The 17,808-nt window shown below is 46.3% G+C and overlaps 1 protein-coding gene across 7 annotated transcripts in view; it reads right to left on the minus strand.

Annotated features, from left to right (window-relative positions):
• DAPK1 (death associated protein kinase 1) overlaps positions 1–17,808 on the minus strand; it is a 176,772-nt gene that overhangs the window by 108,336 nt on the left and 50,628 nt on the right. The window lies entirely within an intron of this gene.

Below are 17,808 nucleotides of genomic sequence, written 5' to 3' on the forward strand. Positions count from 1 at the left end.
AGATAAGATGAAAGTCCCCAAACTAGAGCTATCAGTCAATAAAAGAGAAACATGATTCCAAAGGATGAATGAAAGAAAAGAAAGACACATGGGTTTAGAAATCTGTGACCACATTCACAGAAAAGCTGCCAGAGAGCCACAACACAACTACTTGGCTCAGCAAAATGACAAATTTTGTTTGTTTCTTAAGGTAATAACCAGTGTTAGTGAAAGTACAGGAAACAGGCCTGCTCTGAGGGTGGGAGTGAAAACAGCTCAGCCGTTCAGGAAACAAACTCAGCACGATGTAACCAGAACATTTCAAGTGTTTACAACTTGTGGTTCAGTGATTCTACTTCTAGGAATCTATCCTAAGGAAATAATCAGAAAAACAATCAAAGATTTATTTACAAGGATATTTGAACTTATCATGGAAAAAAAGAGTGGAATTGAGCAGAGAGAAATGGCTGAGTCAATTATGACACATCCACACAGTGCAATCTGATGCTGGCTTTGAAAACGGAAATCAAAGAATATCATGCAAAATTATCATAATATAATGTTAGCTAAAAAAGCAAGATATGCAACCATATGCATTGTATGATCCTAGCTTTATATTAAAAATGACATATACATGCAAGACTGGAGACTGATATAGCAGAATGTTAACATTTAATGGGATCTTTGGAGGAATAGGATTATGGGAGATTTCTATTTTTCTCCTTCAAAGTTTTCTAGGTTTTTTCAAACCTTCTACACGAGCATGTGATACATTTAAAATCAGAAGCCTGGCATCAAAAGATATCAGAGCGCTGCAGGAAATGAGGCAAAGGCGATGGAAATTTTCTATGGCCTGTGGGTAGCATCTCACCCAGTGTCTGTGATCACCTCGACAAGAGAATTCTTCCTCTAATTCTAATCACCTTACCGCAAAGAGTAGACGAAGGAGGAGGAGGCAGAGAGGGGAAGAGGGAAAGAGAAAGAGAAAGGACAAGGCAGAAACTATTCAGAGCAGAATTTTCCAATCCTGGGTGCTCCTGGGAATCACTCGTGGAGACTTTTAAAAAAATCCCCATGCCTGGGCTCCACCCTAGACTCACTGAATCAGAATGTCTCGGAGCAGGGCCTTGGCATTGCTATTTTAAAATGCTTCCCAGAGAATTCTAAGGTCCAGCAGGGTCTGAGCACCCAGGTGTAGAGACTAGTGGTTCTCAAAGGTTAGTATGCATTCAAATCACCCAGAAGTCTGGTTAAAACACAGATCGCTGGGCTCCACCCGCAGAGCTTCCAATTGAGAAATCTGTGGTGGGCCTGAGAATCTTCATTTCTGACAAGTTCCCAGGTGGTGATGATGATGATGACGATGCTGGTCTGAGGACCACACTTTGAGAACCACTAACGTGAAGCAACAGCTTCTTGGTTTTGCCCTGCTGACCTTGTTCCACAACAGGTTCTCAGATAAATTTTAGTGACAAATCAGATTATTATTTCTTCCCCTAAACACTGATTGGCAGGTTGTTTTCCACAGAAGGCAAAGAGAAAATCAAGAGAGAGTAAGAAAATGCCCATGCATTGAGCAGCCGCAGGGAACAGGCACTAGGCTGGACCCTGCACATCCTCTAGAGCTCACTTCACCCTCCTGTGAGGAAGGCACGGCCATTTCTACCACAGAAGACGAAAAGTGAGATGCAGGGAAACACGGTAACTTGCAGGGACAGGCAGCTAGTGGGGGTGAGGCCAAGGGGCCACCAAGGCCTGCCACATGCCCGAGTCCCGGCTTCTCTCCCTCTGAGCACAGACACACTTGACTGAGATAAAACCTTCCCTATAAGCAAACATGCTGCCTGCAAAGGTGTGACTCAGGTAATATGGGAAGAGCACAGGAGCAGGTATGTGAGATCGCCATGCTTTGTCTTTTGTATTCTTACAATTATTAGTGCAGATAGAGAAGCAATGCAGTCTGTACAGGAAAACATTTGCTCAGCCTGCCTTCAGCACAAATTCAAACATATTTTCACTGACCCTGGCCTGTGTGCATGTGTATGCGTGTGAGGAATGAGCCCATCAAAATCCACTCAAGTGTGGAACATGCTGAACTCTAACATTAAAGAGGATTACACTAAAACAGACATCCTGAGCTAGTTAGAAAAGCCAAACGTGGAGCCATGGGAAGCTTCTGTAAAACACAAGAGATCTGGCCTCTTCTGTTTCAGGACTTCACCATATCCCCAGCCTCCCTCCCAAGGCCTGCTGGGTCAGCCCCTGGGCTCACGCAGCACACATTCTACCCACACCTTCTGTTCTGCCCGAGATTTCATTCCTTAATGCCTGTGAACGTGAGGGCTCTTTTGTTCAAGTTTGGGATGATTAGGTTGAAGAAAATTATTCTTATTCTTCCACTTCTCTCGGCACAATCTCTTTTAAAGGCAAAACTTTGTGTTTGCCGTTAGGCCAAAAAAGGGGGAGGGGGAGGTGATAACCCTCAGCTCACTGATGAGTCTTCACCTGTACAGGAGTTATCCTAGCTATTTTATAGGAACCAGGCAGAACATTCTAGAAAGAACACAGAATGGCCCACTCAGTCCTACACTAGCCTAGAAAGCTATTTTATTATCAATGTTCCAGTAACATAGATGCCATTCCTCAGATTGCACCTTTGTAACTCTATGAAGACTGACATGCCTGGTACCTCCAGCTCCAGGCCTGTTTTCAAAATAAGGATCTCAGAACCCAAACGCTCCTTAAGATTCATAGGCTGCATCCTGCCCCAGAAAGTGCCCAGTGCTGCCCGAGAACCAAACACTCCTCCTGGCGCTGAGACTTGTCCACTGTTCTATTCTCCCTGTGGTTATCGTTAACCTCTTTGCCTTGCTCAAAACACACGTGCAAACCTCCTGGCAAGCTGAAGATGGCACCAGGGGAACTGCTATGAATCTACAGTCTTGCTTTCTGCCTTTAAGCTTTGACTATTGTCAGCCACTTTGTCCTTATATCTGCATTCCACATCAGCCCTAATTAATTAAATTATGAAATCATAATTAATTGAATAAAATCTATAATGACCAGCTCTGGCTCCTCTTGGAGGAATGCTTAAGAGATCCAGCAGGAACCCAAAGCCCCTGCAGTATATAAAGTGGCTTGAAGCATCAATCTGAAACATTTGGACCTAATCAAACATTACCTGGGTTTGAAAATGACCTTAAGACCCTGGTGAGGCACAGACAGTTGTCTATCCCAATATTTGATCTTTCCTTTGACTTAAGTCCTAGAATTACCAATTTTTAGCTGAGAATTGGGCAACTTGATATAAAGACTACATTTTCTAGTCTTCTTATGGCTATGCAACTACCTAGTGTGGCCATGTAACAATGTTCTGGCTGATAAGATGTAAGAAGTATTGTGTGCAACATCCAAGGAATGTCCTTCACGAGAAAGGACATGCCTTCTTCCTCCTTGCTGGATAGAATGAAGATGTGACAGTTGGAGCAGAAGCAACCATATTGGACCATGAAGTGAAAGACACATGCTTAGGATGGCAGAGTGACATCACAAAAGGAGGCAAAGTCCTTGATACCACAGAGCTGCCAAACTAGCTCTGGACTCCTTCTACGTGATACCGTAATAAACTCCTATTTTCTTTAAGCCATAAGTATTTTAAGTCTTCTGCCACAAGCAGCCAAAACTAATCCCAACAAACATTCAGTAATGAAATACTTCTAAAGAAACCTTCAAAACCTCAAATGATCAAGGGTCAGCTTGGGTTAGAATCATAAAGATCAGAGGCATGAAGCGAATCCTGCAAGACCATTTTCTACAGTGTGTTAAAATCCTGGACACTCAGAGGGACTGGGGCTGTACAGAAGTGACTAGAGGAGGTCAGGGCCCTGAGGCCAGAGGACACTGACACAAAGTGCTGGCGGGAGTCGGGAGCACTTGCAGAAGTCCGAGCCTTCCTGGTCAGGGATGGGCAGCCACAACACAGCTGTGTCGGGGGAGCCCCCAGTGGTGCTGCCCGCCTCTGTAAACATACCGGGCTTCCTTCAGACCCACATACCCCACCATCCCAGTCCCACCCCTCCCTCCCGCTCTCCTCCTCCTCCTCATGTCAACTCCAGATGCTGTATTAATAAATGGCGGTGTGCCAAGGACAGAACTGGAGTGTCCCCGGCTCTTCGGGGAGCAGTGTTTCCCTCCTGGACAGACAGAGCGTTAGCTATCGCGCCACCTGTGAGAAATGTGCAGCACACCATGGGCCCGCCAGGGAGGAAGACCAGGCTGCGCTCACGCGGCAGGAGGTGAGGCTCATCCCTCCAGGGCGGCCGGGGTGGCCTGTCAGCTGTGCAGATTCAGTGAGAAGGGAAGACGCGAACTTGTGGGCACCTTTCAGCACCAAAGCAGTCAACATGAAGTCACGGGCAGTGTGAGGAAGGAGGCTGGGCGCCCGCTGTGGGATCTTGTATAGAGCACAGACACTCTCAGGGCCCGTTTGCTCACTGTTTTGTAAAAGCAAGGCTGGTGTCTTAAGAAGCAGCACCTTACAGGCAGGAAGGAAGCTGTGTGTTTCAGAATCTCTCCAGGAAATTCCAGTGATCCGCCAGGCTTGGCAATCTCTGACGTGGAAACTTGCCACCAAGCGTGTTCTGTGGACCCAGACGCTCAGTAGAAATGCAGACTCTCAGTCCAGACCTCCTGAATCAGAATCTACATGTTAACAAGACCCCAGGGGATTCATGTGCACACTGAAGTCTGGGAAATGCTGGCTTAGATCTATGATGTCATGACTTCAGGGAGAATATATTTAGCCATTGTCCTGGGACCCAGTGCGAATACTTGCTTTTCATTTTGCTTCATTTTAAAAATACAGGGCCGGCCCCGTGGCTTAGCGGTTAAGTGCGCGCGCTCCGCTGCTGGCGGCCCGGGTTCGGATCCCGGGCGCGCACCGACGCACCGCTTTTCAGGCCATGCTGAGGCCGCGTCCCACATACAGCAACTAGAAGGATGTGCAGCTGTGACATACAACTATCTACTGGGGCTTTGGGGGAAAAATAAATAAATAAAATCTACAAACCACTTATTGTGAGGATGAAAAGTGATAATACTTATAAAGGGCATGGTACAGAATGAAAGGTCAATAAATGCTGGCTTTGTTTTTGCTACTACTCTTACTATTATTAGCTGCTATATTCACTGGTCTCGATTTACCAACACTCAAGAGAACCAATGGAGGAATAGGAATTTCAAATTCTGAAGCAACTCTTTTCACTTGCGACGCTTTATTCCCAAGCCCTGGCATGACAACATTCTCCCCAACGAACAAAGAACACTTGAAATCCTGGTCTTGATCGATACTCCAAAGGTGAAAGAAAATACAATGCCCTGGGACTCGGGGTCATCAACCAAAGTGCCGGCTCAAGGCAACGGCAAAGCCAACTCCTTGACCCCTTTCAGGAGAATTCTAGCCCAGAAGTCAACGAGATAGAGTGACATCACCTGCATGTGACAGAAGAATCAAGGGGCTGCCCTTATCCACCCAAGATGCTGAGTGCCCCAAATTCTCACACTGGCACGCACCCATTGCCTGCAGATAACTCAACAGTGGGTAAAGGCTTTTTAAATGGATGTAACCAAAGCTGAACTGCTGGCAAGCAGCTGGGCAGCCACATGACCCAACCATCAATTTGTGTCACTGGGGCTTTTGCAAAGAGGCAGATTGAGTGGGGGAACCAAACTCTCTCTGTTTCCTTTTCAGTCTCCTCCTTCTGCTTGACGTCTGGTCTTTGTTGGGGGGCCCAGACTCTTGGTCTCTTCCCAATAAGCCAGGTCCCCACTTTGCCACATTCCCCTCATTTGTAAGCACCAGGAGAAACCACTCCATGGATTACAATTTCACAAACACACAGCCTCAACAGTTCAGACGTTTGCTCCGGGTTCCCAGCAACGCTGACTTTGCAGAGTGAAGCAGAGCGAGCAGAAGCCTGGGGTCTCCCATCTTGTCCCCAGGTAATAGCTTTTGTTCCCAGAGCACAATTAAGTCACTGTTCACTTTTTCTGTGTGTGTGCCGAATACACAATACCCTCCATTCTCAGGGACTAAAGAAAACAGGCGTTGGCACGAGGTGTCCACATTTTCCTTAATGAACTGAACAGCCCAACCCGAAATTCAAGTGCTAAACTTTCAACAGCAAACAAAAAGCTCATGTTCCAGTCCGGCTCACTGAAACCAAGTGACTTTTCCATCAGCCTCGAGCCCTGGGAGAGTTTACTTACTTATTCTTTTCTTATCAGCACGTTTAGGGGTCAGTTCCACATGTAAGCAAAGAAAACAAATTGTGCATACGACACTTTGGATGAAAAACAAATCCCTGAGACTCATACCCAGGATATGGGTATGAGTGTTCCTCAATGGTTTCTTTTCCTCTCCTGTCCCCAAAATCTGGGAAGTCAGGCATTTCGGACATCTGAACAGGAAATTCAGTCTTCGGAATAAAATCTCCTAAATGGCTGCCATAAATGCTGATGACTCCTTTCCATCAGGAAATCTGTGAGAAGTGGATGTGTTGAGCTGGCTTTTCACTCCCCGCACACAAGTTGTCTGCTTGTAGGTGTCACATGAACTGTAGCTCCGCAGTGTAAAGACTGTATTACTTATCCTCTGTGCATTAGCCATTTATTTGCATAACAAAATAATAAAAAGAATGGAAAAGAGCTGACCCAACTAGAGGGTAATATTCTTGGAGTTAAAGCAAAGTGTTTGACAATATATAAAAAGACACATATGGTAGATTTACATCAAAGCTATTTTGAGATGTAATAAAATTAGTCCCCCAAACATAAGTTTTCTCCCCTTTTCTAACTGACGACTTGTAGTATCTCTCAGTGTCAATAATTAGACAAGGCTGGAATCAAAAGGGAAGTTTCTGGAAGACGGAGAGGCCTACACAGTCAGAATGAAGTGTGTCTCCTGTAGACAGATACAGGGAAATGAAGGGAGGGAAAATGAAGTCAGCATCCACACAGGCTGAGGGGTTATTTGATCCGCAGTGTTTGTACTTTCTCTTTCCTGGACCACGCTCACAGAAACTCTTCTCTTATCACAAAGTAACAACAACAAAAATATGAGCAAGTGACTCAGTTATGCCAAGACCAACACTAAAAGTGCAAAGCAAACTCCAAGATAAGGAGTGTAAGAATCAGATGCGGGAAAAACAAACGGTTTCGTTTCATAAGCTTTTCTAACCCCTTACGACCAGAAAAACAAATATCTTATTGCCACAGACAAAATCATGACATTCAGAGGTCTTGAAGTTGTATTTTATGGCGATTTCTCTAATCAAAAGAGAATAAGTATAACTTAATTTACCGTATTGGTCCAAGTTGTTTTCTGGAGTCTTAAAAAGAACAAGCCAGGGGACAAATAGCTCTCAGTCTGCACTTACAGCTGTTTGACACCATTTCTATAAACCAGCATTCCAGGCAGGGAGCACGGATACAAGATCAATGGACTGGAAGACCTCTCGTCAGAAAGCCTGAGTTTAACCAGAAAGCCAGGGTCCTCGCTCGGCCCCTCAGCCAAACACAGCCTGCCCCACCACTCCCCAGCAGAGAAGAAGAGGCAATCGCAGCCTTTGCACCGTAACTGACATCTGTTTCAGGAAATCTGTTTTCCCCTCAAGTGCTTGCCAAAGGTGGAACTCTAAAGTATTTCTATTTCTTAGTTGCAAATAGCATGTCTGTGTGTGTATTTGTACTTGGGTGCCCACTCTGGGCGCAGAGACGGCTGCTCACAACCTAAGCCATCCATCATCCGGGCCAAGACTGGAGGTGGGGCCTTTAAAAATACAGACTCCAGGCCTCCCTGAAGTTCTGATTCAGAGGACGGGACAGGCGCAGCAATCCGCATTTTAACAAGCTCCCCAGGGGCTCTGAGCAGGGAGGCCTGCAACTCAGACCTGGAGCCGTGGTTCCCAGCCGGGATCAGGGGAGCTGCTGGGAAAGCAGGGCCCAGACCAGACCGGACCCGCTAAATCCAAATCTCTGAGGCTGGGCCCAGGTAGCATGGTTTTCAAAGCTCCCAGGAGATTCCCCCAGAGGCCCTGGCTGAGAACCACCGGGCCTAAAGCAAACTAGCGGCCGCTTATGCAAAAACAAGGACAGCCTAAGGCGCTTCCTCTATCCAGAGACACTCCCTCTCCCCAAATGTTTGTTTCATCACTCCTGCTAGGCTGACATTTCCTTCCAGGAGTTGATTCCGTGTTCCTCTAAACTCCTTTCTCAGTATGAAGCCTGCTCGTGACATCAGCCCACTGCGCAGCCTGGACCACATTGAGTCCTTTCCTGCGGAGGGCACCTCCTTCAAACAGCGCAGATGATTAACAACCGCAACTGAAAAGTGGACCTGCTTTGTAACAGCCCCAAACTATAAACTACAGCTCAGATAGCCCTTGACTCATTTTTCAAGGATTTTTAGAAAATGATTTTTAATGATGTCATCACCCAAGGTACATTTAGATAGACTCCCCTTCTAGATCCTGGCGGCTGCCACACTGTGAGGCTCAAACCCCTGTGCAGACAGGACGGGGGAAACACAGTGAAGCTGTAAGGCGATGCCATGCAGACTGCATCTCACTTTCCCACTCTTTTTAGCCAAGATTCGTTGAAGTGAGGGGACCCAGAGCAGCACAAGAAGGTGCCACAGGTGAAAAAACATCTCCCCCATGAACTGCATTAGTTAGAAACTAAAGTGCTTCAACAAAATGCAAGCACCCTCAAAAGAAGCTAAGCTACATTCGCCAAGGAGTGTTACTTTAATCCACTGATCAAACTGGAGGGCTGCGCAGATGATTTTTGTTTGAGCCACAGAGTGTTTTGAAAGGCACTGAATCCATTGTCAATATTTCAAAACTCTAATTCTCGGCATTGCCTAGACTTGGAAGAGCCAGCAGCGCTGGCCCACATCCTCACATATGCAAATCACACAGTGAATAATTGCTGTCCCCTTTGGGTGGCCCTGTGCTCTCCGGCTGGACACAGGCCTCACTGCTCCCTAGTGCCTTGGGCCTGGTCTGCTTCACTCACCACTGCTGCCTGCAGAGCCCCTGCAGGTATCTGAGTTTGCAAACACTTCTTTAATCAATGACTCACCCTAAAGGGGCAGAGCTGGTGATAGGATCTATAATCACATTTTTGGTCTTCTACGCGTTAGCCATGAGACCTTGAACAGTCACTATCTCCTCCTCAGATGGAGCCTTAGTTTCTTTAGCATTACTACTCCAAATGAATGGTGACGGCTTCTTGGGGTGTCTATGAGTATTAAAAGGAAATGAATGTGAATATCAAAGTGTTTGGAAACTATAAAGCAGTGTGTACTTGTAGATGACAGTTGTCCAATTAGTTCAAGCCTGCTGCTCCGAACACTTGAACAATGCTTGAGCAGGAACACCTCAGAGGGTGGTCTCAGCAGCACTGGGCTCATGGATCAATGAGAAGGCAACCTAGGGCACCTAGGTGGGAGCCCCATGAGGGCAGACACAGCAACCACAGCACCCGGAAGCGTGCAGTTCTGACCAGGGCTCCCACCACAGCAAACCAAGAGGATGCCTCTTGAGCTCAAACCAAGAAACTAGTTCGGGAGGCTGCAAAACACATTCTCATAACTGAGCCTCCTAAATCCCGTTATTTCCGGTCTGACCCAGCATCTCTGACTGAGACCAGGGTCTCCTGATCCACCCACACCCGGTCTTTCTCCAACAAGAAGAAACTCAGGAGGAAGGAAAGACATGGAGGTGCTGCGAAGATAGTCACTGATTCCTTCCCTATCCCCCACAGACCTTATCTTTCCCTGTCTTATCAGTTTAGTAGGTTATTTGCATTTTGGCAGAATTTCCCTTTTCCAGGGCTTATCAATGAGTCTGGAGGAGACAGCAGATGGCCAGCTACCCAGCTAATTTGAGTCCATATTCAAGACAATAATCAGCTACAGATTGACTTGGTACCAGCAGCCATGGGAGGAGATGCCAAGCACTTCTAAAGTCCACCACATCCCCTTGACTTTGCCTTCACTTGTTTTGCCAATAGAAAGAGCATATTTTAATCTCATAATAATTTGTTTTGGAAGGAACTCTAGATTTCATAAGTAGTCCATCTGTGTCTTCAGATGAAGTACCGACATGAATTCTAGGGCACTTCTCTTGGTGTTGGTAAACTTTCATCAATCACCTTTCTTGCCCAGTCACCAAAATGTACAGGTGTCTTTCCAAATGTATATATTGTACATTTCCAAGTGTACGTGTTCTTTCCATACTGACCTCAGGATCTGCCCCAGGAAGAACACTGTCAAACACCCTACTGAAACCCTCTGTATGCCATGACTACATTTCTCTTTTCCAGCAGCTCAAAGATCTTTTCATATAAGGAAATAAGGTTAGCCTGATATGACCAGTTCCCTAGTGTTCACTGCTTTCCTTTCATCCTTCTAAGAACCAACCAGTGTGTCTATCCTGTCCTTGTTCTTGTTCAGAACATAGGTCTACAATGGTTTTTTGTTCTGTTTCTGTATTTAGTATTTGCCACAATCAGCCAGGTATGGTCTAGGCTAGTTCTGCAGTCAACAGTACTTATATAATTGAATCTCCCCACCTTATTTTTGGTAGATCCTTTAAAAATCTGAGCTTATTTAGAACATTACTTTCCCAATAAGTATTTGTCTCCTTCTACCATTTCTCTTCAATTGGAGCACCCTTAAATGGTCAGGCTCATGTCACTAGTCAGAGTCTGTACTCTGGCCATGGGCACTACAGTCGAGACTCATCCCTATTAACTTTCTCCAAGAACCTGAGGACCTATGTTACTACCAATCATCCTTTTTGAGCACTTGGGTTATCTTCTGTGGTCTTGCTACTCAAAGTGTGGACTGTGGAAGCTCGTAAGAAATGCAGACTCTCGGGCCCCTCTCCAGATCTACTGAATCAGAACCTGCATTTTAACAAGATCCCAGGTGATGCACGTGCACATTATTAAAGTTTGAGAAGCACTGCTGTACGGTATCAAGTTATACCCAGGACTTGACAGCCATGTTCTGACTCCCAGTGTAGCACTCACCCTCACGCGGCAGTTATTCTCCACGCCTTGTCGACCAACGAACCGCCATGTCCACTGTGTGCCAGGATCTGAATAGGGGCCCAAGAGTCAGTGAAGAAGAGGAAACAGCCTCTTCCCGTAGGAGGTCAGTGTCCAATGGGGGATACTAACCCGTAGACAACCACAGGGCAAAGGGGAAAGTGCCAATAAGAGAGATGTGTACTGAGAGCTCCAGGGGAATCAGGAGAGGCACCTGCGCCTTGAAGCTGGAGGGAGGAAGTTCCAAGGAGGGAAAGGAGAGGCAACTGTTCTAGACTGAAGGGATAACATGTCCAAGAAGGTGTCAAAAATCACACGATATTGGGAAATGGCAAGAAGGTCTGTGTGGCCGTCACAGAGGCTAAGTGCAGGGAATGAGCAACGGTCAACCACTAGGCACAAAAACTACCCCACGTTCAGTGGCCCAATTAACAATCGTTGGTTTGTTCACAATTCTGAGGGTTGCACTATGGGCTGGGCTCAGCTGGGCAGGTCGCTCACTTCCCTTGCTGTTGGCCAGACTCATTCACATGTTTGCAGTCCGGTGGGGTTGGCTGGGTCCTACAGCCTCCCGCACATGTCTGGTGGTGTGTGCTGACTGTCAGCTGGGCCTCTCCCTCCACGTGCCTCTCATCCTCCGGGAGGCAACCCAGAGCATCTTTACACGATGGGGAAGTGTTCCAAGAGAACAAGGCCTAGCCTTCTAAGTCACACAACATCCCTTCTGGAGGACTTTGCTGGTCAGAGCAAGTCACAAGGCCAGCCCGATCCAAGGGGAGGGGAAGAACAGCAAAGCCAAACTGCCAGAGGGTGTGGCACAGGGAGATTCCTCGGGGACTGTGAATATTACAATTCACCCCACAGTGGAAACAGATATGATTAGTGAATGTGTTCACACTTCATCTGTGAGCCCCTCAAATTCAAAAGCATTCAAGGAGCTTACAATCCTATCTACCTTTGTACTCCCAATCGCAACTCCCATGCTTCTTTCCACACAGTGGGTGTTTAACAAATTCATGTGGATTAATTAAATTCTCATAAATGCATATATTATAAACGTAGGAATTGGAGTTTACCAGGAGAGAACGCCCGAAGGTACAGTTAATAAAGAATAAAAAGTCTCTTTTGCTTACAAAAGACTTCAAGAAGATAGAATAAGAACATTTCACAAAGAGCATCTGCCATGAAATTCACCAGTAACAAATCTCCTGGCAGACTGTTGCTCTCCTTCCATTTTCCAGCCTTTGCTCCAAATCCCACCATTTGTCATGAAGGAAGAAAAAAAGTTTAAGAGGTCAGCATTTGCTTTCGGTTCCATAACAAAACAGAGCAAGTCATCATATCTAGGCGGAATCCTCTATAAATCACTCTTTAAGATTAGTATACAGCAAATTGTCTTTGCTCTGCAACAGCAGCAGACTGCTGTTTCAATCTGTCTTCCCCATTTGGGCAGTTGACATGCTATCATTTTATGAGCTAGACTTGGCAAGATTTATTTCCTTCTGGACATTGTGCCTGAGATTAAGCAAAATAGTATGGGAAGAGGTTACATGGTCAATCTCAACTTTCTTCAGGTGTAAACCAAGTAGGGACTTAAGTTAATAAATGACCCAGTTCCTGACACTTTTCCTGTAAAAACTAACTCTTTATTAAAATAACTACTGTAGCAATGCTATTCATCACGATTTTTAGGGTCCTTTCCTTTCAGCACGTGGTAGGAGGGTTAGGTGTGGCCATGTGACTTGGCCAATGAAATGTGAGTTGAAGTACTTGTGTTGATTCCAGATGAAAGCTTCAAGTGCCAAGGCTTAATTTGCCATATCCTCTTCCCTCACCAACGCGACTGCAATTTTCCAGACACCAGGGGCTCCATGAGCTTTGGCCCTGGAAGCAGGACGTGTGAGACAGAGCCTCCAGCTAACTCACAGTAGCCATTGGGGTTGTTTGTTACAGCAGTGTAACTTGGCCCATCCTAACTTAATAACTGTGATGAACACAGAACTATCTCTAACCGCTACGTTGAAGAAAGTGAGAGCCCATTTTAAGCAAGATGGCTCCCCGTTTCATAGCAGTTTAAGTGCCAGTAACTACGCTGCTCCCCACTTCCGTCTGGCTAATTGCTCCTATTTCTCTCCTCTTGCTGCCTTGAGTCTAGGACACTGCTTTATTCCTTTCTTCACAGGAAACCCGCAGAAGTCACTGGGTTAAGGGAGAGGGCTTGGGGCATGTCAAGTTCCTTATCTGCCATAGACCTTTCCCTGACTCCCTGGTGGCCATTCCCAAATCTGGATCACGGGACCAGAGGATATTTGTGTTGCCCATCGAGGCCATCTCATTCACAAGCCTGACCCTGAGGGCAAAGGTGGAGGCACTTGCCTAGAGTAAGTAGCAAACCCAGGTCTAAAACCCAGGCTGTCTTCCCGCCTCATTCCTGGTCCAAGTCCTGCAGCCTGGACTGTGCCCAACACTGGTGCGTGCACTTTGTGGAACCCATCTCTTTCCCCTGGCATCTGAACTTGCCTCTTCTGCCTCTGGACAGCTGGCCTGAGGGCTCCTGGCCTGAGTTTCCTCTGTTCCTCCATGAGGTTTCTTTTCCCTGGTGCTACAGCTACATCTCCCCAAAGCCTGTAACTTCTGCTCACAGCGACTCAGAAACGAAACCGCGACTGGATTCGCCGGCACTCCCACTGAGCCCTCAGAAGTAGGGCTCGGCCCCCTGACCGCCCCAGTTCCTGCTCCACTCCCCGGAGGAGCCAGGACTTACTGCACTCCCTCACTGACCCACAGTGAAGTGCGGAGGAGATTGAGTTACACGTCTGCTCAGACCGCGAGGGTATCAGTGCCATCGCGGTCTCTGCAAACCAGCCTCAGTAACTCTTCCATCCTTTCTAATGAAGGCTAATTACTGTGAATGAGTGTCTCTATTAAACTGCAGTTTGATAAACCATCATCTGAAAGAGACTTCTTTAAGGGGCCAACTGTTTTTCTCCTTTCACATTTTAAAACCTATTTACATAGAAAAAATTTAAAACAGACCCATGCAGAGGAGGCCTCACACACAAGCAGCTCCTTTCTCCCACACTTCTCCATGACCAGACACACAAAGAAACTGAGACCAGACAGATACAACACACCCTTTCCTCTATTTTTGGACGAATTTAGAGCCCACACCCACGAAGGGAAGCTGGCATGCTCTAGCAGCAAAAAAGGCAGTTGGATGCCTCTAGTATCATGTGCAGGCCATTTGAAAGGAGTCCGTGCCCCGAATTCTTGGAGCCATCGCCTGAACCCCGGGAGGGTGGACACTGAGGACCACCAGATGAATGTGGAGCTGCTGGCTGCCTGCCTATGTCCGCCTACTTCCGTCTTCCCATCAGAATCAAATTTTATTCAGGGCAGCAACGTGCCTTGTCTTCATGCTCCGAAGGGGGTAACAGGGGGCCTTGCCTGGCTGATGAGACGAGAACAGAGCCCCGGGGGCACTTCCAGGGAAGCCCATCACGGGGCCAATGAAGCAGGCACGCACCCCTTTTTGCCCTTTCTGCTTCCCTTTCTCTTGCTGAACTGTGGGCATGGTGGATGGACCTCTGGTGGCCATCATGGAACCTCACAGATGACAGTGACCCCTCAGGATGGCAGGGCAGAAACCCAGGAAGAGCCTGTCTCCAACGGCACCAAGGGTCCACCATGTCACAATAGACACCTACTTCCCCACTTCTGTAGATGACAAAAACTGACACTTTAACTTGTCTAAACTCCTGTCACTCAGCATACCAAGACATTACCCACACGCAACACCTATCCAACCTACCATCTGAACAGGGTCATCCCCTAGGCAGGCGGGGAATTTCTTCCTTCTATGGAAAGTCAATGAGTCAGAGAAATTAAAAATCAATGGAGGGTTTCATTAGACTAAAATCCACTCTGGCTAAACATATTTGGTACATTTTGGGGTGATGATGGGGGAGAGTATAAAGATTCAACTCTTGCTGCTCTTAAAATATGAAATAAACACAAACTGTTCCTCATCTAAAATAATAATTATCTAAATAGTTTAATTACATATCATATCTAGGGGAAAATGGGAGGGAAAAGAAAAAAAGAAGGGAGTGCACTGTCCATCAACGGATGAATGAATAAAGAAAACGTGGTATATATATACAATGGAATATTATTCAGCCTTAAAAAAGAAAGAAATCCTGTCACATGCTACAAAGTGGATGAACCTCAAGGACATTATGATACATGAAATAAGCCAGTCAGAAAAGAACAAATGCTGTATGATTCCACCCATATCAGGTATCTAAAGTAGTCACAATCATAGAAATGGGAAGTAGAAAGGTGGTTGCCAAGCTCTGGGGGAGGGGAAGAGGGGAAATTAGTGTTTAATGGGTACAGAGTTTCAGTTCTGCAAGATGAAAAGTTCTGGAGATCTGTTGTACAACAATGTGCATATACTTAACACTACTGAACTGTACACTTAAAAATGTTTAAGATGGTAAACTTAATGCTATGTGATTGCAACCACAATTAAAAATAACATAAAATTTTTTTAGAAGATAGAAGAACAAAGGAGGGAGGAAGAGAATAGAGACGTCAAAGCAAGGAGGGAGATAACAGGAACAGAGGGCGGCAGAGCAGCTCTCCGAGGTATGGGTACACGAGTCCGGTCACACCGGGTCACTCACTTGGGCTGCAGGTGTCACACACCCATAACTGTTACAGACATTCGTCTGCTCACTGGTCTCCCTTCAAAAAGAACCACAGAGTGCGCTCCATGTGGATACGGATTCCGGCTGTCTTTACACCACCTGAACTGCCTAGTACTCAGAGGGGTTCAAAAAGAATCTTTTAAATCAATCAATCAATCAATGAATAGCGCCAATCAAGTTAAAGGCCACCAGTGGTGGTGGCCTCCTCCATCCTGCTTGAGAAAGCTTCCGAGGAGGGCCCAGGGCTGCACGTGTGCAGAGAGAAGGCCTGGCACTCTCCAGTACTGTGACCACTTGCCATGGATGGCCATTGAAATTTAACCTAAAAGTAACTAAAATTAACGAATATTAAAAATTCAGCTCCTCGGAAGCCCCAGTCACATTTCACGTGCTCAACAGCCACATGTGGCTAGTGGCTACCACAGAACATTTCCCTAATTGCAGAAAGTTCTATTGCACCACACCGGTACAGACCCTACACTATATACCCTACTCTACTATGAAGAAAAGAAGCCTTCCGGGCGCACTGGGAGCTTGGGGAGTACTAGTGATGACATACAACTGCTCTCTGCCTCAGTATCCTCATTTGTAAAATGAGGATGGCATTAACACCTAGCTTATAGGGTTGGTGAGTGGAGTAAATGAGATCATCCATGTAAAGTACACGTGCCTGGCACACGGTAAAGGCTCAATGAATGCTAGCTGTTGCTTTGGGGGTAAGGAGGGAGAGGAGGGTGCAGCTGGAGCACGAATGCACACCAACACACATACATTTGTGACTCCTTGCAGAGAGAGACCACGAATCACTCCTCTCTGCACCACCATCCACCCTCCCCACCCCTGGAAAGTGGAGATGATTCTGATTAAACAACTGAAATGGACAGCACCTCCCAGATGGCCACCAGGCATCAGGCACTGTGACCAGCCTTGAGGTGGTCTGGTCTCCCTTCTCCCACCTGCCTATCAGGAGTCCACCCATAGGGAGCATGGGAATGTGGACCACGTGTGGGAGCCTGCATAGCTGGGGGCAGCCCAGAGCAGACTCTGAGCCCCTACGTGGCCCCCAGCAGGCTGTTCAAGGAGGCAAGTAAGGGATCCACAGAGGGAAACTGCTGCCCGTGCCAACAGAAACCCCTCAGTCACAGCCCCTCCCTACAGTGACTCTGCAGTCATAAATGGCACAAACCCAGCGATCAGCTAGTACCTGGGAATTGCTCATTTCCCTCAAAAGGGATGTTTACATGCAATGACTGTCTTGCATATCTAATATACTACTAGACATGCATATTTATGTGCATATATACGTGTGTGGACATATACACGTGTATTTATGTGTGTGGACATATTTGTGAGTGTGTTTATGTGTGAACATATACACGTGTGTGTTTATGTGTGTGGAGCATATTATCAAGTAATTCTAAGATCCTTTATTCATTTAAGATTTTTTGTGATTAAAATATATCCCTTAATTTCTTTTTTAGGCTTGCTTTATTTATTTTCTCCCATTGGTCTGTACATTTATCCTCAGGATTTGTAATGCAGCCCAGTGGGTTGCTCATGACAAAGGAGCATGACTCATTTTGTTTAGTGTCTTCCTGGGATGCTTCAGGGAGGGTGCAGACAGGCCAAGAGACCCACTGTGCAGATAAGACACCAGCCACTGGAGATTCTGAGACCATGATAGGAAACCAGACAGATCTCCTGCCTCCTGCACTTGGCTTCCAAGGGGCGGGGGAGATGATGGGATGTGTGACAAGGTAACTACCAGTTACCACGTTGGGCTCTTCCTTTTAATGATTCTGATCATTCAAATTAATGATTGATTATGGTCGGGAAAGTGAAAGAAAAAAAACACTCAAAGGATCACTAACTGACTTATCCGAGCGACACACATGGCTAAAGGACTTGTATTTTTAAAAACGCAATACATCTTTCTTCTCAATGAGTAATGTTTTAGGTAATAAGAGGGGGATTCTGTGGGAGATAGAAAAAAATCTTCTAG

The sequence above is a fragment of the Ceratotherium simum genome, chromosome 20 (genome assembly GCF_057802395.1).
Source record: "Ceratotherium simum simum isolate JZ-2026a chromosome 20, ASM5780239v1, whole genome shotgun sequence".
Lineage (NCBI taxonomy): Eukaryota > Metazoa > Chordata > Mammalia > Perissodactyla > Rhinocerotidae > Ceratotherium > Ceratotherium simum.